This window comes from Helicoverpa armigera, chromosome 16 (genome assembly GCF_030705265.1).
Source record: "Helicoverpa armigera isolate CAAS_96S chromosome 16, ASM3070526v1, whole genome shotgun sequence".
NCBI classification, from domain to species: domain Eukaryota; kingdom Metazoa; phylum Arthropoda; class Insecta; order Lepidoptera; family Noctuidae; genus Helicoverpa; species Helicoverpa armigera.
Window position 1 is genome coordinate 8,746,927 of NC_087135.1, and position 26,364 is coordinate 8,773,290.

Sequence of the window (26,364 nt, forward strand, 5' to 3'; positions counted from 1 at the left end):
CAATTCAATATACAGGAGACTGAATATTTGTAGGTACATGGTGATAAAATGACATAGGTATTTTTTATTGATTCTCAAATAAAACGGTTTCCAGAGTAGAGTTGCGGCATTTGAAAAACTTGCAACTAAAACTCGGAAACGACCATGGCTAAAGAAAAGTGTCCGCTCTACAATTTATATACTCTGTGGCATTTTCATACCTTAGTCGCAATCCTGCATACATGCAATCATGCTTGTTTGCTAATAGCTTGAACAGTTCCAATTACAGCCAAAGCCCCGTTTGTATTCAGGCTTTTCTATATGTCTGAATAAATGTCCAAATTAGTCCATATTACAAAAAAAGATAAATACAGTGGGCTGTTAAATAATATGTTTACTCTTTCTTAAAATGTGTCTTATGTTTGTGAATAAAAGTATTATTTATTAGTACCGTATGAAAGAAAATTGCCTGCAAATTCTGCGTTAAGAATATTCTCAGTGAACTTAAATATTGTCTTTGTATTCTGCGACACTTGCGGTCATTGACCTCGTTAATGGCTGTAGTTTTTATTTGGAAAACATATTCTAAAATAGCTATTCGCTAAAGCTACGGGATCTAATCAATAGTTAAGTTAAATTTATACCACCCAAAATCCCACTAAACAATTTTATTCAATTTTGCATCGGAACAATTTAGCTCAGCATATTTTAAGCTAAACTCGAAACGTAGTACATAACCAGTTTAGAGTGTCCGTACACTGCAAACTTTTAGTCGGCCGATAGTTTTGGGTTTTTTTTAACGACGCAAAAAATCATCAAATGACCCATCCCGCTGTGGGTTAGCAGCGGTGAGGGAGTGTCAGACTTACTGACAAAAAACCGTGTTCTGTCGTAGGCTCTTTATGTACCAGAGCCGCGGTAACTCTCCCGAACAATTCCGCAGTCCCGGCAGACCTTGGTCCTGCTGGGTCCCGCTGGGTAGTTCATTTGGGCTTACAAATCAGTATGAAGATGAATGGTAGCACGCACGTTACTAAGATCATGTATTTAGCCGGTATAAGACGGACTAAAATTTTGATTGGAACCAATATTTTTGGCTGAAAATTTGTTGCCAATTGTCGGCCGATTGTTTCGTTTGCAGTGTGTGGATTCTCTTACCGTCCATTTGAATATTATTCCAGTGTTTGTGGGTAGGAAATAATTTAGGCTAAGCCGCGGTTTGAGGTTGTTTATGAACGTTAATACAACTAGCAAATGTCAAGGACTTTGTAACGAACCTTATCTGTAGTGATCAAGCTTTCTTTGTGCTTGAATAATTTTGGTTTTATTTCCAAGTTGGGTATAGTTTGTGGTATTTCCTTGGTATGAATAGCGAGGATATTGTATAGTACTGTTGTTTTTGCTACCTTTCTAGTTCTTTGCGATGTAGGATAGCTAAGGTAATAGATGTTGCCTATTACATTTAATTTACCAAACAATGATCCTATTTAGCTGTCGAGTAGTTTCTTGGAAGGATTAGGTACCTACTCAGTAATTAGGTTAAGGAATATTATTTAAGTATTTTCTTAGAAGTCAGGATCTTCAAAGGTTTATTGCCGCTATAGTATTTCAGTTTTACTCTGTAACTAGCTAAAAAATTGCTTTGATATTTATTAACACACATTGATGTTCGTCGCATCAAGCAAAACTGTAGGTAATACAATTTTACTTATAAACCGTGTAACGAAACCAAACATTTAATATCAGCATTAACACAACTCTTTGTATTGTCCAATCTATGTACTTATTTCTATACATTCTATCCTCGTGAAGTACGTTACCACAATAGATCACTGCCCCGCATAGATCGCGACGCGCGATAAAACTGCAATTTGGGTGCACACCTTTATCGTTGCATCCATTGTGCAAGTGCATCGGCGGTAGAATGCATTCCGTGTATTTATTTTATTGTAATCTATACTGAAACTACGGGAACACGTAGTAGTTAATTATAGTAGGATACCCTACTAATATAATAATTGCAAAAGTTTATATTTATGGATGTTTTTGATTGTAACTCTTTCACGCTAAAACTATCGAGTGGATTTTGATGAAAAAAAAATGTATATTTCAGAATAATAGATAGGATACCGACCTGGCTGATCGACTGGAAGCCGACCCCAACATAGTTGGGAAAAAGGCTCGGAGGATGAATAACAGATAGAATACTTTTTATCCATGTGTGGGAAGAAGTTCTCTCGGAACACGGCTGAAACCACAGGTGAATGCTAGTTCGTATCCAAGGTTATTATTTCTATGTTGGTTATGAAACATGTCTCATCCAGATGGACCGGAGATTACAGTCTGCGTTCGAAGAAAATGTATTAGAATTTCCAATAATGGTTTTGATAATTCTTTGTGGGTTGAATGTCAAAGCATTTCGACTTATGCAAATCTATTCTATTAGATTTTTTGTTACCTTAGTCGAAGAATAAGGGCATGTAAAAATGATTATTTTATTGATACGACAGTCAACCACTTCTGGTAGACAAGAGGTCTTAATGATGGTCACTGAATACTCAAAAATCTAATTGTCATTTATCTATCTACACATACATAACAGCAAGCACTTTCTTACATTTTCAGTTCCTTAACAAAATATGTTCCGTTATCACGGCCACTGGCCGGTCTCCGATTCAACTCTCGTGAAATATATTATCCTTTTGACCGTCCCACCTGAATTTCCATTGAAAAGTTTTCTCTGAATTCAATAGTTTCTATAGTCTGACCAATAAATGTTTGTATTGTATGATAATGGGGCGTTTTGTAAGGGTTGCTTTGGGTATTATTTGATTGAAATTGAAGGGTTGTTGTTTTAACTGGTAGTCGCAAAGACTCAATATTTATTACACTTGAAAATGAGTAGTATGTTAATAAAAAGGATTGAAAAATATGTGTAAAGGAATAATGGATTTAAATAAGCATTCTATCGGTCTTACATCATTTCTCAGGTTTTATTGTACATTCAAATTCTTTCAAGATATTCTACTCCGGGAAACATGCAAGCACACAAAGACTACCTACTTTTAAAGTTTTTCCATATTATGTATATGCCTATAGGTAGTTTATACTATAGGATATCCTGATATCACATCCAAAAGTAACATTCCTCAATTGTCTATCAAAAACTCATTAATCACCAATTCGATTTACTCCCACTTCACAAAAAACACAAAAGTACAGTCTGCAACACAGACCACAACTCATTAAAAAGTTTTTACATCACGTAACACCAAAAACAAGCATGACGTATTCAATCGAACACACGGATTGTTCAGTTTTCACATTAAAACCCGTTGTGAATAAACCATTGGTGCGTCTCGACGCCCCGGACTGTTAGGGGATAATGTATGGAATCACAGAAGGCCAAATTGGTTTTTGTGACAAAGAGTAGTTTAGAGGTGTCGCTTAAGAGACTAAAAAAATAATTCGCTTATGGATTTGAATTCTTGGGTATGGAGTTTTTTGCGCTAATAAGATGAAAGTTTAATTTCGGTTAAACTCATGTTGAATCGCCACCACAATACATATAATATTAAACCAGGAAATTATTATTTAGCAGCTTAGTTCAAGACCTCATCTCTGTGACTGCGAGCTCATAGAAGTGGCTACGGACCGCGACACATTTCAGCAAATCCGTTCAATTACATGTGAAGATTGATATCTTGTGATTTTTTAATGGGAATGAAACATCAATAGGATTAAGTCACTTGCACACAACTAAGTACATAGGATTTGTCTGAAGACTGAGCCCTATTCATCCTGTAGTTTCTCTACTATAACCCTTCTAACCTTCTGCCCTCAAGTATCCACTGGCCAGTTATTGGCCGGCCCTTGCCCCACGGTGGGCAATAACTCAACAGCAGAAACACAATTAGCGGGTTAGGTGATAACACTTCCATCGTATATCACCTTCTGAATAAAACTCTACTAGTTTGTAATTAATGAATGATTTATTTTGTGCCGGCGTAGGGTTGCATGGAGTACGCATGCAGGTGGATTCTTGGACATTCTCGTTTAGTAGCTTTTTTACTGTCTAGCTTTGTTTGTGATGGTTTGAAAATTAATTGGAAACTTTATTTAAGACTTATAGGGCCTATTCACACCACGTTTTTTAAACGTTTGTAGCGTACAGAGTACTTTTACTGAAAAGTTGCAGTAAAACTAAATAGGGATACTCGCATTATGATAAAGTTACAGTAAGGCTTGCTATTCCTTAGAGGTTTCTTAGAGTATGCTAAATTTATATGATACGAACACCCGATGGGGCTGGCATGTACATTGTATAAAAGTCCCTAATTAAAATAAAGAGAAAAATAAATGATACGAACACAACACAGGAACTTTTACAAAGTTACTTTTTACTTTTTAATACAAGTCCTGCGCTAAAAACAAAAATACCGATCTAAAAATTATGCCTATAAAAAAAAAATATTTACCACAAATTCTTCGAACAAGGAGCTAAACATCGAAAGTAAGTGGGACGACATTATTCGAGAAGGTAACATGACACCTCCATTAGAGCCAACTTGTTATAGATGGCGCTTAAAACGCTCACGAGATAATGGCGCCAACTTTACTTGAGTGTTCGCGGGAAAAATTGATCGGGACAGTGGGATAATTTTTTGATAGGTGTCTGCGAAGCCTGATAGTAGTAGAACTATAGTGTATAGTAATGAAGAAAATTTTATAGCGAAATAAATTCTAATCAATCTTGCACTACTAATGATTTTTAAATTACTCATTTCGAAGAAAGACCTAAAAACTGAATCCAATGACCAATTTTTTAAACAAATTCATCCAATCTTCGAAATACAATCCTTAAACCCACATTCCGACTGCTCACCGATCGGCCATTTATTCCCTTTTCACAGAATTCCAAATCCCGAAATTCTGCGCAAATGGTAAACAGGCTGACCGAGCCGCATTTACATAACTCTCAATTACATTTGGATTTAAAATGGCCGCCACGTGCGTGAAATAGAAATAAAAAAAATATTGGCGCGATGCGTGCGCGAAACGACCGCACAGGATATAAACTTTTATGATTTTTGTGCATTCCTGGAACGCAGTTAGCAGTATTGCGAAATGAACTGTGGCCCTTGATGATACTTTTTGTACGGAGTTAGAGAAGTTTTTATACTCTGGTGGTTAAGGGAATGAACGAAGTTGGATGTTGTAAACATTTGAATATTGAGTGTTTTATTTTTTATTACGGTCTGATTTTTATCTAATGAATGACCATCAAGCTGGTTGTTGTTGCTGCTGAAAACGTTATGCAAGATTATGGATTAGATACTTCTTGTGTTTGATATTATAAAAAAAAATGTACATTCTAAGAGCTTTTCTAGTTTTGAATTGAGCTTAAACTATCCACATGCTAATTTAAATCACAATTACCTAGTCCAGCACCATCGTTACTTCATCAGCAAATATTGACGCGAAATTTACGCTTAATTTCATTGACTACGCATTGCCCAGTATTTACCAATGTGCACACTGAATAGGCACTAAATCAGGTTGCTAACACAATGGTTTGAAACGTCCAAATTTGTATGTAACGTGGTACAGTGGCCACCTGAGGGCTGGTTAACTAAATTAGCATATTGATTGTTTGCAGACGTGTTGGAGGCCGGCCTCAGAGACTGTGGGCTACAAATATGATCTAAGTACTCTAGGCTTAAGGTGGAGCTTTAAGGTGGGGTAGGTTTCAATGTTTTGGGAGATTAGATTTTAGAGGAAATATGTTTGTTTTGCTATACAGTTCATGTGTCCACAGGACTGCGAAATGCCGTCTAGATAAATAAACTTAGTATTAAAACATTTGAATTAAATTAGGACAATGAAGGGACATTGGGTTTGAGAGAACGAACCTTAAATAATGATCATTTAATCAGTAAGCTTCAGTAAGTTAAACAAGCTCAAAGTTATTTCGAAAACAGAAGGCCCGCAACATTTCATGAAACAATAAACATTATTTCAGATCCCATTGCAAAATCATGTACCTAATGAAATATCAAACTGGAAGAAATTAACTTCGAGATCTGAAATCCATAATTCAACTACATTATCGTGAGTTTCCGACCGGCTGGTTTCAGTAGCCAATTTACCAAGACCCTTCGTACACTCACTTTTATCGTTGTACTCTAAGAATCTTAACGAACACCAAGTCCAAGTTAAACTGGCTTTTTTTCCTCAGTACCAAAAGTATATAGACCTCCAATGACCCTTAATAAATGCTTTAATAAGCGAGGATTTAGTTAGGGGATAGAAAATGGGGGATCAAATTAGGTTGGTCATGTTTCCATGGTTGGGAATGACATGAGAAATGAAGTGGAAGTGATGGGTTGTCGAACGTACCCATGGTCATATTCTGTCGGACATTAGTACTGGTTCATCAGTCATGTGAGTTTATCTCCACTGAATATGACGTTCGCAGGTAATTAATAATTCTGCTGCATTACAGTACAATTGCTTTTGCGTTCGGTTGTTGTGAGGTTTATTTTTGTTAATTGAATGTTGCTGTTTTTGTTTGAGGCTGTACTTTACCTACTGCAAATATATTGGATACAAATAGGTCGATATTTATGACATAAAGTAACAATATCTTCGTTGCATTGTGACTAACATGTTTGTGTTTCTGGGATGTTAATTTCAGATATGAAATCACTTTTTTGTACCTACAATAAAATAAAAAAAAAATGTTTTTTCAAAAAGCAAATATACGCCCAGCCACTAAAAAACAGACCACAAAACCCCATTAACACACCATTTCTTCGTATGTCCTTTTACCAGTACATATGGCATTAAAATTCCATGTGGCAAAAGATAAATCTTCACGCCATTACCCGCCAGGGGGCGCTTATGGGACAGGTGTTGTTATTTTTAGGCGGAAATTGGAGGGCCACTTTAATTTTGGATACATTACTTTGATGCATGCACCCTGAGGATGGTGGTGTGGAAAAAGGAACCGTGTGTGATTGATTGAAGAGTGATTTTGGTTTGATTGGGTAAATAGTCAGTAGGTATATTATGAATTGTTAAATTCATGTATTTACGAAATATGTACTAATTAATCAGCGAACCCGAATGATGAAAGATTTTATTTTAATTTGAAGTGATTTGGTTACAATGTTACACAGTAGCTAAACATGAGATTTTATTTAATTAATCTTAACCTCAAACAGTTTCGTTATAAATTACGCTATAACCCAATCTCCTTTTCTTAAATTAATAGAATCCTTTGAAGCATTATTAATTTTCTTTGTATTTTTTTTTTTTCATTTTTTTATAAATCAACTTTTGTAAAATTGTGCTAAATAACAACGAAAATAAAAATATATTTTACGAAAATACTGTCACAATATTACATAAACAATCCTAACCCGTTAAAAATGACGGTAGCGGTCCGGCTACAAAACGACATGTCACGCTCGTACTTAACCCTCACTTGCTCTGTTTGTGTTTACGGCTGTCGGTCGTGTCGGACACAGGGTTATATGTACCCAGGTAGCTCCTTATGTGTTTACAGTAGGCTACAAAAATATTTTTATTTATCTAAAAGCCGAAGGCGACTTCAAACTTAAAGCCGAAAGTATTTAAATGGAATTTAGTATAATTATAGATTGCAAATCGGGGACCCGAGATGTAAATACATTTTACAATTATAGTTGTTACGCAATGACAAACACAATAAAAGATAACTGCAAATAAACTACGAATAAAGCAACGTAAATATTTGTATAAAACCACGTGGAATAGAAAACCTTATAGATTTGTAATCTTAAAAAATATGGATGAAATATTATTCAATGGGTAGATAGAGGTGCAATAATCTACGCCTTGTATAAGCCTAAACTGATAAGCAATATTGATAAGTCTATGTAATGAGGAAATAATCACCAAGCAAACACGTGCTAAGAAGTAAATAAAAAGACTACGTGTGGACTGAAAAAATCGTACATTGGACGAAAAAAAAAGTAGCAAGCGTTCTAATACAAAAGACGTTCTATAAATAACAGTCTTAAATAGAAGCAATGTAAAGTTCATTATCGCTTGCTGGCTGATGTAATAGACGCGTAACGGTATGACGTCACCCGCATGCGCAATCGAGATAATGGTAGCGACTAGTCAAGGCTAATTTCGCTCCTTTGTATCAAGAGCAGAGTGGCGCAGTGGAAGCGTGCTGGGCCCATAACCCAGAGGTCCGTGGATCGAAACCACGCTCTGCTAGTAATCTTTTTGTACATTTTTATTGTTTTTTTGGTCTCTTTTCTGGTATGTTGAGCTTTTTTTTAATTTATTTTTGCTGGTTAAGTGACTATACATAATTTTTTATTATTGATTTCATAATGTGGTTCAACAAATTGCATATTCATACATTTTCATCTCTAAAGCATAAGTACCTTGTTTTTAATTGTTACTATAAACATTTCTCATTCAATTAGCCGCTTCACAAAACTTAAAATCCGTAGCAAATTCACTGCACTAATTATATTTAGCTAAAATATTAACACAGGACCGCCAATCAAAAGTTCATCACAGTATTTTATTTAATCCTTGTGAAAATGAAGCGAGTAAACTGCTGCTAATTGCTTGTACCTGTTAGTTAGCAAGTTTAAAATATTGCTCGTTCAGTACCCACCAAATAAATGTATGGTGGAAGCTACAGAATGCTACGAATTGAATTTTATATATTGTTTTAGAAATTTTAAATTATTGTCTTAAAATTTATCAAAACATGATTTATTCAACCAACTTCAAAAACTGGAGTAGTTTCTTAAAGTGCTGAGTTTTATAAGAACAAGAAATAATATGATTAGGATGCAACAACAACTGATATTACATCTTAAAAATAAAATATTTCTGCATCTTTTAAGTTAACTCTTTGCCTATACTTACTTTTCTAACGTATCGTCATTAACTTGTACCAACGCACAAAAACTGCTTTGCTTCCATTTGAAGGCTCTCTGCGATCGCAAGTCCTAAACCGTCGTTATAATATTAATTGAATACTTATAAGCAATTGATACTTCATCTTTAACCTTGGTCGCATCGTTAAAATCTTTCAGCAAAATCTTTTTGAGGGTTTTTGATGATCACTATTTATTTGAGTTATTCCCAATTTGTCATTAGTACCGATTGGTCACCAACTATTTTTTCCATACACCAAATCCCGATTGGTCATTCGAGCAAAATAAATAATTTAATATTTAAATTTTGAGTACCGATTCGTCACCCGCATAAAATTTCACGTATCACAGTACCGTCAGAAATAAAAGTGTTAGAAGAAATTTTAAATGAAAAACTTCGATGTAGGTAAAGGTTTTAATAGCTCTTTAATTTACATTAAAACACAGGTGAAGACAACATGGGCATTTTATAAACCCGAAAATGTCACTCGATACTTTTTGTACCGGTAACAAAAGTACCAGGGACCCATAACTAGCAAAGAGATTGTATACATAAAAATATTCATAAATATAAAATTTAATTAACAAAAATAATTTGAATGTAGTCTGCAGTTGTGTTGTACATACTGCAGTTTTTCTTTTAAATTGGTCCTTGTTCGGTTAAACAGAACGTTTCAGTTCAATTATCTTCTTAAACTTCTTGTTCTTACTATCCATACACTTCTTCCTCCGAGCCTTTTTCCCAAACTGTGTTGGGGTCGGCTTCCAGTCTAACCGGATGTAGCTGAGTACCAGTGCTTTACTGTCCATACACAATTGAGAAAATATATTTATTTTATTTATGTAGGTATATGTGCTTAAGTTTTGGTCACAAGTCACATACACTTCCAGGGCACTCAATAACCAACTAATAATGCATTTACACCACATGTTTTTTTGCTAATACCGATAATAGTAAATAGTTACTTACACAAAACAATAGAAACCGGACCATACTTTGCCCCTTCTATATTTTGTCTCTTTCTAGAAAATAAAAGGCTTCTGTTTTATTACCTGATTTTATATATAAAATAAGTTATACCGGGATTTTCAAAAAATTGGTTCACAATTTTTTCACATTAATAGCGTCTTGCCATAATCGGAACCAACATAAATAAAAAAAAAACATATTACAATATTGTAAAGCTTATCTTGTTGACAGTACTTTTTACAAAATAAAGTACGGATGACCAATTGGGACTAAGAAAAATAAAATATTTTATCGAATGACCAACTGGGACATGTTTTTTATGGATGCCTAATCACTAAAATGACGAATCGGGCATAACTCATTTATTTTATACTTTACAAGCAATTGTAATAGATGTTATTGTAAAATATGAAACGTCTAGTACCAAGCAAAATTTAGTAATACGTAGTTCGGCTTTGGCCTATTTGCATCACAATATCCTATGTTTGCTACCCTTAACCTAAAATTACTCTAAATTCAAAAATCGTTTAACTAATAATTACCTAGACGTTTTCATCTCCAAATCTCATTATACACAAAAACGTTGATGTATTTGAAGCGTATTTAACCAAATCTTTATCAAACGGGGTAAAATTAGAACTTCGGTTAACCGTGCCGTATCCTAGCAACCATTCTGTACCGAGACTTTAAGGACCGAAAATCTTTTGTTGATAAAATTTTCCAAAATTGGGATGTTATTAAAAGGAAAAAGATAAAGGGGAGATATCCACTTATTTCAGTAGGGAGTTTTTGGCCAAAAAAAGGAATTGGAAATGCTTTGACAGCGTCCTCTTTTGTCTTAATGAATTATCATTTGTTATCTTTTTCCTTTTTTTGAATGAGGTGTATTAACTTTTGAATGGGTTCCTTTGAACTATAGAATTATACGAATTTTCTTAAACACGTGACGAACGTCTGTTTAACTTTTTTGTAGTAAGTAAAAAGTATAAGTTCCAAGTAGGTACCTAATGCTTGCATTTCTCCATAAAGTTGGAACCTCCAACTTTTTAATTAATATCCTCAAAATTAATTAACCAAACATTCATACATAAACTTATTGTAGACCCAGATTTACGCTCTCAACAGTAGGTAGTTTTTATAAAAGCTCATATTTACTGGTATTTTTCTAACTAGCAAAGCTTGCAAAACCTCCATGCAACTGGTTTGGTGGGTAGCCAACCTCTGTTGATAAAAACCAACTGTTTTACACTTCTAATGACCCTTAAAGATCAGGTGTTAAGGTTGAATTTTGTGTGGCTAATTGCAGTGTTAATTTTGTGAGCCGTTTATGTATGATGCAGTAAATATAGAAGGAAGAGACGTTATTAATTAAATTAATGGCTCTTATATGAGTGTGTGGTATCCTGTTTATGTTTTCGGATTGGCGTATTATAGACCTATTCTGAAATAAATGTACTGCTTGTAGATATTAATTTGTTGAAGTAGGTACATTATTTGCTTTAATAAGCTGTGTTACTGATGATAACAATGTAGATTAGGCCTCTTTGATCTAAAAATGACTTTATCCATAAAAAATATTTGATGCCAGTGTCGATGTTTATGATAATGGCTGTTCGTAAATGTTTTTTTTTTTTACTTCTAAATCTTTTTTTTTTTTTGATGAACTGTTTGATAATGTTTATTGGTTGTATTGTTTCAGGTACAAAATGGAGATGATCTTCTTATACAGGTCGGTGTGGACAATAATAGGATCAGCTGGTGAAGCTTATTTTTTTATTTTGCATGTAGATAATATTTATTATCTGCTTATTCAGTTAAATAAATTTTATAAACGTCGTTTAGTTTCGGCTGTATTACGATAGATGGCGCTGTTACCATTTTGCAAAGTTTTAACCGTTCCTTCACAAGTCTAAGCCGTTCCTACCTACGTACTTACTACCAAGACCCGAATACAAAACTATTGCAAACTATGCGCCACACTCAAGGCCTTCGCCTATCAAACTGTCTGCGTAGGCGCACGCCGTTCATTCATACTTTACTCTCTACACACCTACAATCCAACCTCAACCTTAATCCTTAAGTCATAAAACACAAATTACCTTGTACTATTTTGGAGGTTAACGTCTTATTTACATTTCAGTACGCAGTGGAATTTCAAGCTTATGACTTAGAAAATAGGGTTTAAATTACTGTGTGTTGTTTTAGAGGTTAATATGCCATGTAGTTATTGGATAATAGTGTCGTAGGCGCTAGACACTTGCATTATTCCGTGACTCAGTTGAATAGTAATTTTAAAATTGCCTCGTGAACTTACGTGGGAAACTTATTTGTGACATACTTATAGTATTATGGTAGGTCGTTAAAATAGCATAAATAAACATAGCGAGTGGGATTTGTGATGTAACATACATACGCTGTTAAGGTTTCAAAAGATCTTTTGATTCAATCCAGTGGTCAGTAAACATACATCCTATTTTTTTAAAGTAAATAAAGCATCATACCAGTCAAATATTGAAATGTTTATAGTTAAAATATCTAGACAGTAATACATTCTTTAACAATTAGTCAATTTCGGTGTGTCTTATGTCCAACAAATACGTACCTACTTTCAAAGCAGATGAGTCATTATAAAATTAATTACCACCCAACCTCAAAGTAAACTCCACCTTATTAACAACCACATAAGGCCTAATTAGCAATACAACATTGTCCCCTGGACTTACAGCGACCAGGCGACCATTACTAAATCCCTTCAATGTTCGTATTCATCAACCCTTTCGGTTAATGAGTGAGGTGGCAAATCCGTCGTGATTGGCTCCGAACACTATTAGTGTATGATGTGTTAAGGTTAATGCTGGCCCGGCTGTGTGTTACGGCCCTTAATGTTGTAGTACAGAGGAGGGACAGAAGTTTCGTGGTGTTTAAACTGGTTGATTTATGTGGTTTTACTAATCTTCAAAAAAACTGGAATCGTGCTTCAGTAATAATTCAGGGCCCCAAGATAAATACTTTAATAATGTATCAATTGATTTGTGCCTATATCTTTGAGTGGTTTGGATGTCAGACTTTCAGACTTATTTGAAACAACTTCTTCAAATATCGATTAAAATATTTAAAAATGATTGCCGAACCCGAATGGCTAAACACTTTACAAACTACAACCATGTCTAAGATAGGACAGATGGTCGACCAGTGATCACCCATTTACAAGAACAGGTTGCATCAATCATAAGTTACCTTTAAGCTAATTTAACGTCTATTATACTTGCCAACTTATATCAAAACATTATACAAAAAAAATAATTGTTTAATTAATACATTACGAATTTAAGTAATTTACTTACAATTCAAACATCGCTCAAAATAGGACTACTGAGCATAGTACTGGGCTCTCATGATTAATGCAGAGGCAATTTGTCAGGACATCTGTGCGTATCGGCCAAGATTGAAGCTTTTCTGCCTGATCTTGTATCGCCATTTCGTGTTTATACTATATTCACGTGATTTTGAACACGCTGTTAATATTCCGTGAAATGGGACGGATATGAATATTTGTTTATGTTTATTTGGAAGGCATGATGAATTTATGGCAGTTGAAATCTTAAGTTACGGTCAAGTTGTACTGTAGGACTTATATAAAAACTAAAAAAATCCTTGTGTAACAATTGTAACAAAATTATGCAAATTGTTTCGCTATTTCTAAAAGTCTTTGAATGGATTTTAGCACTGTAATCTGAAAACTTCTAAAAATATCGTAACACATGTAAATGATGATGGAGGACAAAATAAATAATTTCCTAATATCTTAGTGATTAAATTTATAATTACAGGCATGGTAGGCATGTTCCGACTAAAATTTTAACTTTATGTGGTATCGTTTTGTTACTTACAACAATATGAAACCTAACAAAAACAAAATTTGGAAACTTGTTTCAATAACTTTAACTTTGTAAGGCCCGTACTTGATTATGTAAATTAAGCAAAATTTTCAGCCTCTATAAATGAAGGAATCTGGAACATTCGATAATGACTGGATATTGATTTATTTAGCATACTGTATGCCTAAACTTACCTTTCTATTTAAGTCTCGATCTAGGACAAATACCGATATACTTTCGACCCGGATATTTAAAACAAAGGCATATATTTAACACTGTAAAGTAGCAGTTTGCTCCAAAAATAAGTTAAAAATATTAATCCTCCGATAAAAGAATAAATTACGATGCAAATTACGAAGCTTAACCCTCCCAATTATTCAATTTGCAAAATGCAAATACTTTAAACCGGCAATATGCATAAAACGGACAATGTATCAACTTTAGCATAAACCGTGCATTGTAAACGAAACATGACTTTGTACGTCCGCAGCAATCATATAGGCTACGCGTAGCTACAGCGTAGCGCGTAGCTACGGCCCGTAGCCGGCGGGTGCTATAGTAACGGGACTACGGGAGGTTCAGTTAGCACCGCGGCCGCCTCCCGCGTAGACGTACGTCACGTGCTACGAGCCCCCAACTCTCGACTCGGGGTACAATTTTTCCCGCAAGTGTTTTCCCCCTTTTTCTGAAAATTCAAAGGTGGTTTTTAATTAATGGTGTCGTGTTTTGGCTCCTATGTGATTCTTGTGGTGGTGTTAGCCGTGAATTTTTGAGTGTCAACGGTTTTTTCGAAGGAATTTTCGTGTGTTTACGCCTAGTGTAATTATGTTAGTGTAACTGTGAGATGTGAGTATGTACTGTTTGTGGGGTCTGCTTTGAAATACGTTTCGGGTTTTATGGAAATAAAGCGTAGGATGAAACGTAGTAGAAATGTTTTTATGTAGTGTGCCACCATATCATTAGTCAGTTCATTAGTAGTATTACAATATGTTAAGCAGCATTGCAATTAATTAAATTAATGATCTGTGCCTGACGTGAGTCTGCAGTTGAAATAATAAATCATGGTGTTTTGTGTTCAAACAGAGCTCACAGTGTGTCTAATGTTTTGCCTTTTTTAGTATCTTGATTGAATCAAAACAACACATAATATTATTTACATTTTCGTGGGGCGAAATCCGACATAAAATATAAATATTTTGTAGCAGATTTCACAAGGCTGTGACATTTTAGAAATAATTAAAGCTGCATTAAACTAATTTAGACCCGTTACGTAAATCCATCATGTTGGTACAAAATACAAACAAAATATTCTAGTGACAATGGCATACATATTTCGGTATATAAATATAAAGGTAAGTATTATACTATTTTTAAAGAGCGCACTCAGATTTTAAGTACTCACTCATAGAAACAAAACATTATTTATAAACAGTGTTTGTTCTATTCAAATATAAGTTGAACATATTCAAATGAATCTCAATACAGTTATGTATTGGCTTGTAAATATTATTGATGTCGATATAAAATTGAGTAAGGTCTTGTAAACGATATCCGAGATAGTCTGATAACCGCAGACAATGTGTGCGACAATAATACTTTTATTGAGGTGTTACAGTGTTATGAATGAACTGGATATTACTTTGATGTCTTGTAGAAGCTTTATATTGCTAGAAAAATCCTACTATTACAATGTGTTCATACAAGAAAGTTATCTTTCTCTTAAGGTACTCAACAGTACTAAATCCAAAATAGTATTTAAAACAAAAAACAATTTATATTTGCTTCGATGTACAATTCACTATTAGACAGTCATTATTTAAATCGCTTTTATTATTCGTTAAATTGGCAAATCTTTTAAAAGTGACTCATTGGCAATACAATTAAAAACTTGATAAATACACATTTTCTGCCCTTTATTTTTAGCATAAAACAAAGCCCTAAACACATTTAACTCTATCACCATCAAACACATAAGGCTTAAAGCACACTATTTTCCAAAGTCTTACATTATACCGACCATAATATCGACTAGAACCACGATCTTAACATATAAGGCTGGTACACAACTGCTTGTGACGGGGCAACCACACAATACATGTACCTATTGTACCTACCTGTGTGCTCATAGGCTTACAGTATCGACTCACTTTGGAAATGCCCCGGATTTTCTGCCAAAAAGTTTAAAATAAAGCCCTAAACACATGTAATTCTATCGCAACCACACAAATAGGACACACCTATTTCCAATCACGCCATCAGTCTTACATTATACTTACTACATCGAATAGAACCACGATCTTAACATATAAGGCTGGTACACAACTGCTTGTGACGGCACAACCACAATACATGTACCTGTGTGCACATAGGCTTATCGTGGCGTGTCACTTGCATGTGAGACCGATTCAATTGATTACGCCTTTGTTTTGAATTAATTTTGTACAATCGATTATGTTAGGGGACTAGTGTTTTGATGGTATTAGTAAATGTTTTCTATGATACCTATCAGGTATGTACAGTTATCGGCACGGATATTGAGCCCTGACCTTCACCTGCGCAGAAGCGATTTACTGCCTTATTGCCTTATGCGTACGGGTGCGCAAAGCGATCCCCACTCTTCCGCCGAGAGCTCAATATCCGTGCCGGTAACTGTACATACCTGTTTATTTACTACTAGCCATTTCCTACAGGTTCACTTGTGTCCCGTAGGAACTACTGCTCTTAAGCAGATAAAATATAGCCTATGTTACTCGGGGATAATGTTAGATATTTCCCAACAGTGAACGAATTTTTCAAATTGGTTCAGTAGTTTTAGAGCTTTTCGCTTCCCAACGGTGAAAGAATTTTTCAAATCGATTCCGCATTTTCACAGGCTTTGAGGTACAAACAAATAAACAAAATAATGTATCCTCTTTATTTTATGACTGTAGATTATGCAAGTGGACACATGTTATGATGTCTTAGTAATGTTTTCTATGGTACCTGGATGTTTACTTGGATTTTGTTTCAGTTTATTAAATTGCTCGTATGCCAGTAATTTTCAGACAATAGAAAAACAGTTGTTTCTTACATATATCTGCGTTGCGACTTACAGTTAACTGGTTAAACAATAATATAATAAAAATAAAATAATAAATATATAGAAATAAAAACACATTCCAATGAAAGATATTTATTTTTCTGAAGAATTGTAAATAGGAAATGAAGAAAATTATGATTTGCATAGTTACCTACCTGCATAATATTCTAGAAACCTTTAATTCTTCACTTCAGATTTCAAATACTTTCAGTGAGTTGCACCATTCAACTATAACGATAATCAAATCACTTTCCGTTGTCGAATCCCCGATTTGACCAATAGACGGCAGTTTTACGGCTGGTTATGGTTTTGTTATCATTATACTTAAAAGGTGCACTCACCCTTTGTGTTTTTGACACCTGGCCTGATCTGGAAACGCCATTTTACACTGCCAACAAAGATTATACAAAAATATCTTAGTAAAACAAAACACTATAACTAAAAAGCGTCAAAAAATTCATCCCCATCGTTGTCGATTGGGAGCGTACCCAAAAGGCTGACAGCATTAGGTACCTCGTTGGATGGCTATGCTGATCCTTGCTAACATAAACACAATAAGACATACAATAATTTACACTATTGTACTAAATTATCACGGGTCTACTAAATATATACAACTGTATAATAATGTTTAATATATAAACAAACTCACTGTTGTGTTAAACAAGATAATTGGTCGTGATTCAAACCAGTGATTTGGTAATAAGTAAGTAACTGTTACGATGTTATACGTAATTGTATGTAGATCATCTTGTATGCAGATAATTAATATCATGTCTGTGGTTTCAGACGTGTATTATGTCCTACTAATTAATATTGTGAAGGTGAAAGTTGGTATGCATGGATATTTGTTCCTACTTAACAGAAAATCTTCTGAATGGATTTTGATGAAATTTGGATGAAGCTTGTGTATCAGAATAACACATACGCTATACTTTGTATCCATTTGCGATAAGAAGATCCCTCAAAACGTAGGTGAAAGCTAGAACCCTTTGTTTACACGTTACAGGATAAAACTTCTTGTGATTTTTTTCATTGTCCCGGTGCTTTAAACCAAAAATTGCTCCAAAACTAAACATGAGCTTGAGTATCCATCGAATACTATCGAAAACGTCTTCAATGCTTTCCATGTTTTATATTGTACTCATTGAAAGGTTTAGATCACAGAAACTACGGTCAAAATTTAAGTGAATATATTATATCTAGAATATCCTAACCCTACTACCTCTAGTTTACTAGTTAGTATAGCCTACAGGCCTCTTCGTTTCGGTCAATATGCCGCCAGCAATATGGCACGCTACAAGCCGACTGAGGAACGGACCGCTTGTTAACTAACGCATCAATGGTTAAGGTTACAGCCTAGCGTATAGAATAACCTTATAACAATGCATATTGTGTAAGCTCTAGGAACTTTGTTTTGATTGGAACTATATTTCTATATATTATAATTAATAAATACGAATTACACCAGGAATAATAAAGAAATAACCATACATTTTGCCGCGTTTAAACTTGGAATAACTTTGCTCCATATTTTTTACTAGCTTCTGCCAGCGGTTTCACCCGCATCCCGTGGGAACTATTTCCCGTACCGGGATAAAAAGTAGCTCGATAAATGAGCTATCTAACACTGAAAGAAATTAATTGAAATCGGACCAGTAGTTCCTGAGATTAGCGCGTTCAAACAAACGAACAAACAAACTCTTCAGCTTTATAATACTAGTATAGATTAAATAATAAGCTATATAGTACTTATTCATCTATAATAATTCAATATCAGATTCTATTTATCTAGTCTGATAAAAACTAAATTATATTTTCAGCACTAACAATGTGATTATCGAAATATAAAAAATAACTACAACCTTTTCAATTTACAGGAGTCACCGCACTCTAACCTCCTTTTAACATTCATTGTTTCATTTTCGCTGAACCGAAACCTATTTTTAGTAAAAATCTTTATTTATAACCATCCATATTTAGGCAGGTTGTTATAAAATATTCTTGAATGAGTAATTTCAGCGGTTTACACAAAACGCGTCTAGACTGGGTCTTTGCGGTCGTTACGTTGAAAGTAAAATAATTAATCTTTAGTTAGACAATGTTTGAATGAGTCTCATTGTGTCACGTCATTTGTTTTCAATTGTTTTGGATTTTTGTCTTTGAAAGCTAGGTTTAGTTGACCTCTAAGATAAATGATAATACCTCTAGTTTTTGTTTTTATGTGTGTATAGAAGTATTGTTTGCTATAAGTAGCTAATTCACGACCAAATATTAATTGATTATCATTTGTAAGGGTTCGTCTTTATAGATTTGAAATAGTTTGGAGGAAAAGAGAATTATGTAAAAGTTAACTAAAACCTTCACCAATTAACTATATTTTCAAGCCAAGTAAATTGAAAAATAACAAACGAATAATTCCTTTCATTTCCGTTTTTTACAGAAAAATACGAAACAAAGGAATTGGAAAGTCTTTTAACTATGTATTCCTAAAGAGCGTGTTTTTCTTTTGTTTTAAATGTCTTATCAAAAACTCTCTTTGAACGAATAGCAAAAAGGATAATAATAACAATGGAATGTTTCTATTAAATAATTTCTTTGCCCTCCCAGAGGCTAATAAGACAGTCTTATAATGTTTTTATTTAATATTAAGATCATTCTTTAACACAAGTAAAATATTTTCTGTAGTAACTGGTAATATGAAAGACTGCTACTTTATCGATCGGAGCGTTTTGAAAACAATATAAATATTGACATTTATTTTATTGAAAACAACCATTCAACTAAAGTACTAAGTTTTCACAGTGCTTTTGTCTCAAAGTGTTCAAATACTCATAACTCGTTGCCACGTATCCGAATCAATAATAAAACAACGAAACGGGTAATATCCCAAGTCCACGTGGACGAAGTTTTGGGCAAAAGCTAGTATAACTTTTACCAAAAATAATGGCAAAATTCAAAGTACAATATCAAATCAATATTGATCCACTAATTTAATTAAACGCACATTTACTTAATCAAATGTCACACAAAATGAATAAGAAATCCTTGATTCCTTCAATAGTTCTTATCTCTTTAGAATAAGGTTGATTTTCGTCTGTAGGCTACAGAATAGGCGGCTGCTATTGTCATTCGTCTTTTGTTTTCTATCAATTTGGAAATGAGGGATTATTGTACTGTTTGGCAGTATTTTGTGAAGATTAAAGGAATTTAGTTTCACTATAATGTCTTAAGAAATAGATAGGTTTTCATTATCTTATCGTCAATAACTTAGAATAATATTAGGTTATACCTACAACACTAGTTGTTTTCCGCGGTTTCAGGAAAACCTCTTCCCCGTACCATGATAAAATATAGCCCATGTTACTCAGGGATAGTGTAGTAGTGGTTCAGTAGTTTCGGAGTTTTTGGTGTACAAACAAACCAAAAGGTTTTTTTAATAGAAAATCTTACCGAAGACCACTCTAATCTTTTATTTGTATTACTGCACATATTATTCATTAGTGTATCGAAAGTTGAATATCCTTTACCATCCACGGATAAATTACATCTTCAAAGAAGAGAAATACTTCGTAGAAAACGTTTTCAATTGTACATTTCTACTTAGTTTTCGTTTCCATAACAATGTTTCTCTTTCATTTCATTTAGTTGGGCATACTAATGAAATACGTTCTTACTCTGTTGCAATTTAATGTTAATTGATATTAGTTTCCTTTAGTTTACTTTGTAAAAAATAACATAGTTTTAACATATTCATGTTTAAGTTGAGAGTGGAATTAAACTGAGGACATATAAATTACTCACAAATTACTCCATGCATTGCTTTTATAAATCGACATAATTTTATTTTTATATTTATAAAATGAAGTTGAAAAATTAGACACATTAAAAAATATTTAGGACAATACAATTATGTATGCGCTTTTCGTTTAAGGTTTCGTCAGAAATAAAGTCCCGAATTGAAGATATCGCAAGATTCCCATCTTAGTATCTTATTTATAGTTAAACTGTAAACTACTAATAAATTCTTTGCTAATTAATACTGTGTAATACTTTGTTATGCAGTCATATAAAATCTAAAAGATTCGTCTGTATTTTTATTATAATGTTTGAAGCATATTATTTTTTCTCCTACCATTACACATATACCGCAGCCTACACAAGACACGTTCCCCGACTTCCCCCAACACAGTATTACAACTATCCACATTAACTAGGTTGTATTATTCGGTAAGAAACAGGTAGGAACTCCAACAAACTTCTTCTTACATTAATTGCCTGAAGTTTGTTCGCTGCAGTTCTTTAGTATCCTATTTATCGTTATTTGCTGACGATTTTATTGTTTTTTCTTGTTGTACGTTTTGTGTTTTGTGCTAAGTTTTTTTTAGTGATGAGCTTCTAGAGACTAATGGAATAAGCACTTACTTACTATGTAATGTTAGATCTTTTCTAGACTCGAGCAGTGTATAAGAATGAGATTTGTGTTTTTGATTTTAATGTTTTTGCGATTAATTTCGCTAATTATTGTCAGGAAGATATTTTATTTTATAGTGAAGAATAATTATTGCGCATAGCGCGGGTATTGTTTCAACTTATTGCCTTGCCTAAGCTGCCTATATGAAAATAAGGTTAATAACCTTTTTCTGATTACCCAAAAGCTTGACCACTATAATATTTGACCTCTATTGTTATTCAAAATAGGGTTCAAAATCAAATAAACATGATTACACCTATATTAAATATTAAGAGGCTCTCTTAACTAAAGCGGAACTTTCAGAGCGGTTTGTTGCACTCTCATTAAGGGGAGGCGGTTCCTCAAGGCTTACTCCTCACTTTGTTCAGCTGAGAGTTATCTGTATTAACTGCACGCTTTTATCGTCTGCTAAGTTTTAAATTTAAATAGTTTTCAAATAGGTTTGTAGCTGTTTTGGTCCAGAAGTAGGTACTCCCAAAATATTTTGTTATTTTTTCACAATGCGCTGGTCAATTAAATGTACATGATCAGTAACAGACATATTAATTAGTGTATATTCTAAAATGGAACCTTAATGATTACCATTATATCGACGCCCTGGAGAATATTTTAGACACTCGAATTTAAAGCCTAAACTGTTGAATGTCTCAAGAGTCCTATCTATCGTCTCTCATGATTTGTCTCTCTTTTTACCTAAACGACTAATCAACAAACTCACTTTCACACTAACGAAATTACTTTAAAATAGATAAACCATGTTTAAAATGCTTGTCCTCACATGTTTGCTCTCATAAGCAAGCACACAAGAGCTGAGCAATCAATGAATAATACTAAACCGTTGCAGCGGATACGGCGACATAATATCCTGTGCCCGCTGAGACTGCTAAACAGTTTGTATGTCATGTGGGAAATACAGAAGATCCACTACATACGCTTTGAAATGTCCATATGACGGCCTTGTCAAATGTCAATTTGAAGACTGCTGTTGTATGGTAATTGTTATCGAAATATGGATTAAATTCTGTTTTGTTTATTGCACAAGGGATCAATAGAGAGGCCCATTATATAAAGGTGAAAGGAAAGTACAAGTACCCATTTTAACATTGTCAGTAGCAGTCTATTTAGGACTTCATACCGTGTCCCTATCGGATTTAAATAATAAAACAAAAGACGTGGTGCATTATGAACATTAAAAGTATCCAAACATGGCGTATACTAGTTTCTTAAACGACTTTACAACGCTTCTGTTTGATAAACAATTTTTTTTTGTACATCGAGCAATTTCAAGAACTTAACAATCTGGACCTTCTTTAAACTTCCTATACTTGCGTCACAATTGTCCAGCATTTGATTAGCAATCGTCAAGCATAGCACGTGGAAGATAAATATCATACATTAGTTTATTAATAGACACACAGTCTAAAATAGAAGATCAATTAAGTTTTATATGGACTGATTGACCGTTATTAAACAATTTAAGGTTGTGCTGAAGGATTTAGATCGAGTGTTATTAATTTAAAATTTATTTTTTATACTTGATAATAGAGGTAATACAGATAAAAAGCTAAGTGATTTAGAATTATTAAGCAGTGTATGCCTACTAGTATGTTAGGTACAATGTTGGTATTGAGCATTGAATTGAAATGATTTCTGTTCTTATTTTTTTTATACGGTGAACGTTACGTGTCAAACAATAGTTGTACTATTGTGTCTAGGACTAATATCATTCAAAGCCAGCTTTTTTAAATCTATACTAAGGAGCAACTTAAGTAACCATTAAACGACTCTGAGTGTGGCAGTTAATTATCAAGTAGTAACAAAAATTCACGGAAAAGTCTATAAAAAAAATTAAGTGTATTTCGTTAAACGTCGCTGTTTTCTCGTAGGTAAGTATTGAATCAAAAATTGCCATAAATAAAACATGATTAGTTGACACCATCAGACGTTTGGTTCGCTTATAGAATAGCAATGGAAAGCGCGTGCGATGTCCGCCCGATACGACCTCGGTTGTATGGCAAGCCTCCAATAGAAGCTACTAGAAGCTTTGTTAAAAGCTAAACTTTGTATTATGCAGAAACTTACAATTCAATACTATACATAAAAAGTAACGCAAAAAAATGTCATGTGCTAGAGTGAAATATTTATTTTTTAGTTATGTGAGCTGAAATTTATTACTAATTATTGCACAGAATTAAAAATATAATAAACAAATATTGGGAAAATTTAATTTACAACGATTTGAAAAGATCCTGACAAAACTGTTTGAATTTGGACAGTCATCAAGCTACATTACCTTGAAAAACAAGCTAAATTTTCACATTAACAATCCGTACAGCAGCACATAAGCTAATATTTTTATTACCAGCTCAGCGTTTACTACACTACCAACCGAACACCGTGGGTGTTGATGAATAGAACCCGCCGCGTCTGTTAGTTGCAGAAGGTAACTGCTTTACATAATGCGTGGTCACAGCCTTGCTCTACTGACTTATATTTTGTTTGTTACTATTTTTTTATAATAAATACTCTTATTGAAGAGAAAGCTATCCTATTTTTCAAACAAACAAATATTGGCACGAGTGTTCTGCTTTTTAACACCATGCTGTAGAGGCAAAAATTTGTAATTGGAGGTTAGTGAGGAGGTCAGATTGTTAGTCGCTTCTTGTAGAGCACTGATACTCAACGGCATCCGGTGAGACTGGAAGCCGACCCCAGCATAGTCAGGAAAAGGCTCAGTAGATGATGATGGCTAAAACCAATCATGGGAATCCTATACTAATTTAATAACAGTAACGTGCAATAAAGGATCTACTTTGAACACAAAATTTTCATATAACAAACACAGTCCTTCTAATTAAAGCTAAGCACGTGTAAGTATCAAAACAATTAAACTTATTACTATCTCTATAAAGCTTAAATGGCAAAAAAAACTATTAACTAAAAAGCCAACCTAACATAGATACAGATCAATAAACTAGCTACATATAAATATGTAAATTGGCTCGAGTTGCATATTCCATAGATGGAAGTTAGGCAGAATCTCAGGTGTTTACCTAGGATAATTGTGTTTGCTAACCTAACCGTGCCTCAATGTTTAAGAAGGATAACTACACGCTTCAATATTACAATATTATGTTCAAGAATATTGGTTTAAGATTTTATGAAAATGATAAAATAAATGTGGTTTGGAATATTTATAAATCTTGAAAGTTATACTTGTATTGTAAAGAAGTTAAGCCAGTGAAGTTATAAATAAAAATTACGATGAGGATTATTTTTTAACCAACTTCAAAAAAGGAGAAGGTTCTTAGTGTGTGTTTTTGTGTGTGTGTGTGTGTGCGTGAGTAGCAATATCTGAAAAATTGAAAAAAAATGTTCATAATTATGTAAGAACCAAAATGTTAGGTAAAGTTAAGTTTGAATCTTCTGGTGTAAAGAAACCACCTATAAGTTGCTTTAAAATTACTCCCTCTTAATCCAAGTTAAAAAATAGTTTAAAAAATCTTGCATAGACAGTGTCATTGTTTGTGAAAATCAATTTAGCGGGTCGTCTGCGATGTGGCTGTAAGTAGATTAAGTTTCTAGTTGCTTGTATTGACGTTAAGAGCGTGTACGCTCGGCGCGCGATGTCAACTTTAGGTAATTCAACGCAAAAAACCGCGCAGACTAGCGTCGCGGCTGTGTGCGTGCCTATCATACTTCACGTATAGTCACACAAACCATTTTGATCCTTTCGAGTGAAATTGGTAGAACAAAAAATATATTATTTAGTAAATAGTTAATAGCGGGAAAATAGTGTAAGTCTATGGATGTCTAAAATATAAAAGCATGAAAATAAGTCGTTAATACTTACACTCTTTTGCAAAAAAATCTGGCACCTATGAAAACCTTGGTTTTGAGGACTTTCTGTATCAATACATAGTATAAAACAAAGTCGCTTTCGCTGTATGTCCGTATGTATGCTTAGATCTTTAAAACTACGCAACGGATTTTGATGCGGTTTTTTTTAATAGATAGAGTGATTCTTAAGGAAGGTTTGTATGTATAATAAATGCATAATATAGTAGAGAAACACTGATAAATTTAAAGGTTTCTAATGTGATATCGTAAATAAGCACGTTTTTTTGCGCTTATATTGCAAACGCTGGCTGAACCATACGAGATAGACCAAAATAATGTACTACAGTATTGTTCACCTTAAAAAGTTCAACAAAAAAGTCCGCGATGGTATATGTCTATCTCTTAGGGATAACCCAGCATAACCATTTTTATTCTTTACTAAAAAATGGTTATTTACGAAGTGATTTTAAACAATACAGCATTAATCCTTATCCAATTAAGTACCTTAAATAAATTGTGCATTTATTATAGATCAATATGTTTTTTACAGCATGTAATTTAAGAGAATATTACCGAAGATATTACAAATTTAAAATGCAGGGTCGTAGTTGTTTGCGCCGGGCGGCGCGTGCCTATAAGTAGATATTTTGCATTGCACCCGTGCGAAGCCGGGGCGGGTCGCTAGTATTACATACAATTTTCAACAGTACTAAATAGTCGACTGATGATTAATGACAATGTTAAGAGTTTCTGCATTTTAACCGATTTCAAAAAAAGAAAGGAGGTTTCAATTAGATTGTTTTGTGATTGTTCTCAATTTGATTGTTCTCGATTTCTCAAAGACGCCTGGACCGATTTGAAAAATTGATTGTTTATATGAATGGTCCAGACCATCCAGACCGAAAAATTGTGGTCAAATAACAACAATTGCCGGAAAGCCAAATATTGGTGAAGAGCTTGGGTTTACCATTGCAAATAAAGTTTTAAGTTATCTATCCTATATGCTTCAAAAGTTATTCGAGATCAAAAGTCAAAATTTGGGTACATCCAAAATGAAAAAAAAAAAATATAGCTCGATTGGTAACAGACATCTGCAATAAGTGATTTCTAGCCTAAGGAGTCCGCCATATTGGATTTAGACTCGCGACACATTTTTTTTCGAGTTATTCATAGCAAGCCCTTTCATTTGATAC

The 26,364-nt window shown here is 33.8% G+C and overlaps 1 protein-coding gene and 1 non-coding gene across 14 annotated transcripts in view; both read left to right on the plus strand.

The window, feature by feature from the left end:
* The window catches only part of LOC110372116 (uncharacterized protein), a 347,254-nt gene that overhangs the window by 199,196 nt on the left and 121,694 nt on the right, over nucleotides 1–26,364 (plus strand). Inside the window, exon 1 of one of the 13 annotated variants that reach the window (XM_064038480.1) lies at nucleotides 14,349–14,628. The exons of 11 other annotated variants lie outside the window; for them this stretch is intronic. The gene's annotated coding sequence lies outside the window, so the exon portion shown is untranslated. Of the gene's footprint in view, nucleotides 1–14,348; nucleotides 14,629–26,364 lie in introns of those variants that run through there. One more of the 13 variants, XM_064038479.1, reaches the window with a different exon arrangement.
* Nucleotides 8,179–8,250, plus strand: Trnam-cau (transfer RNA methionine (anticodon CAU)). The gene has a single exon. It is a non-coding gene; the product is annotated as a tRNA-Met (tRNA).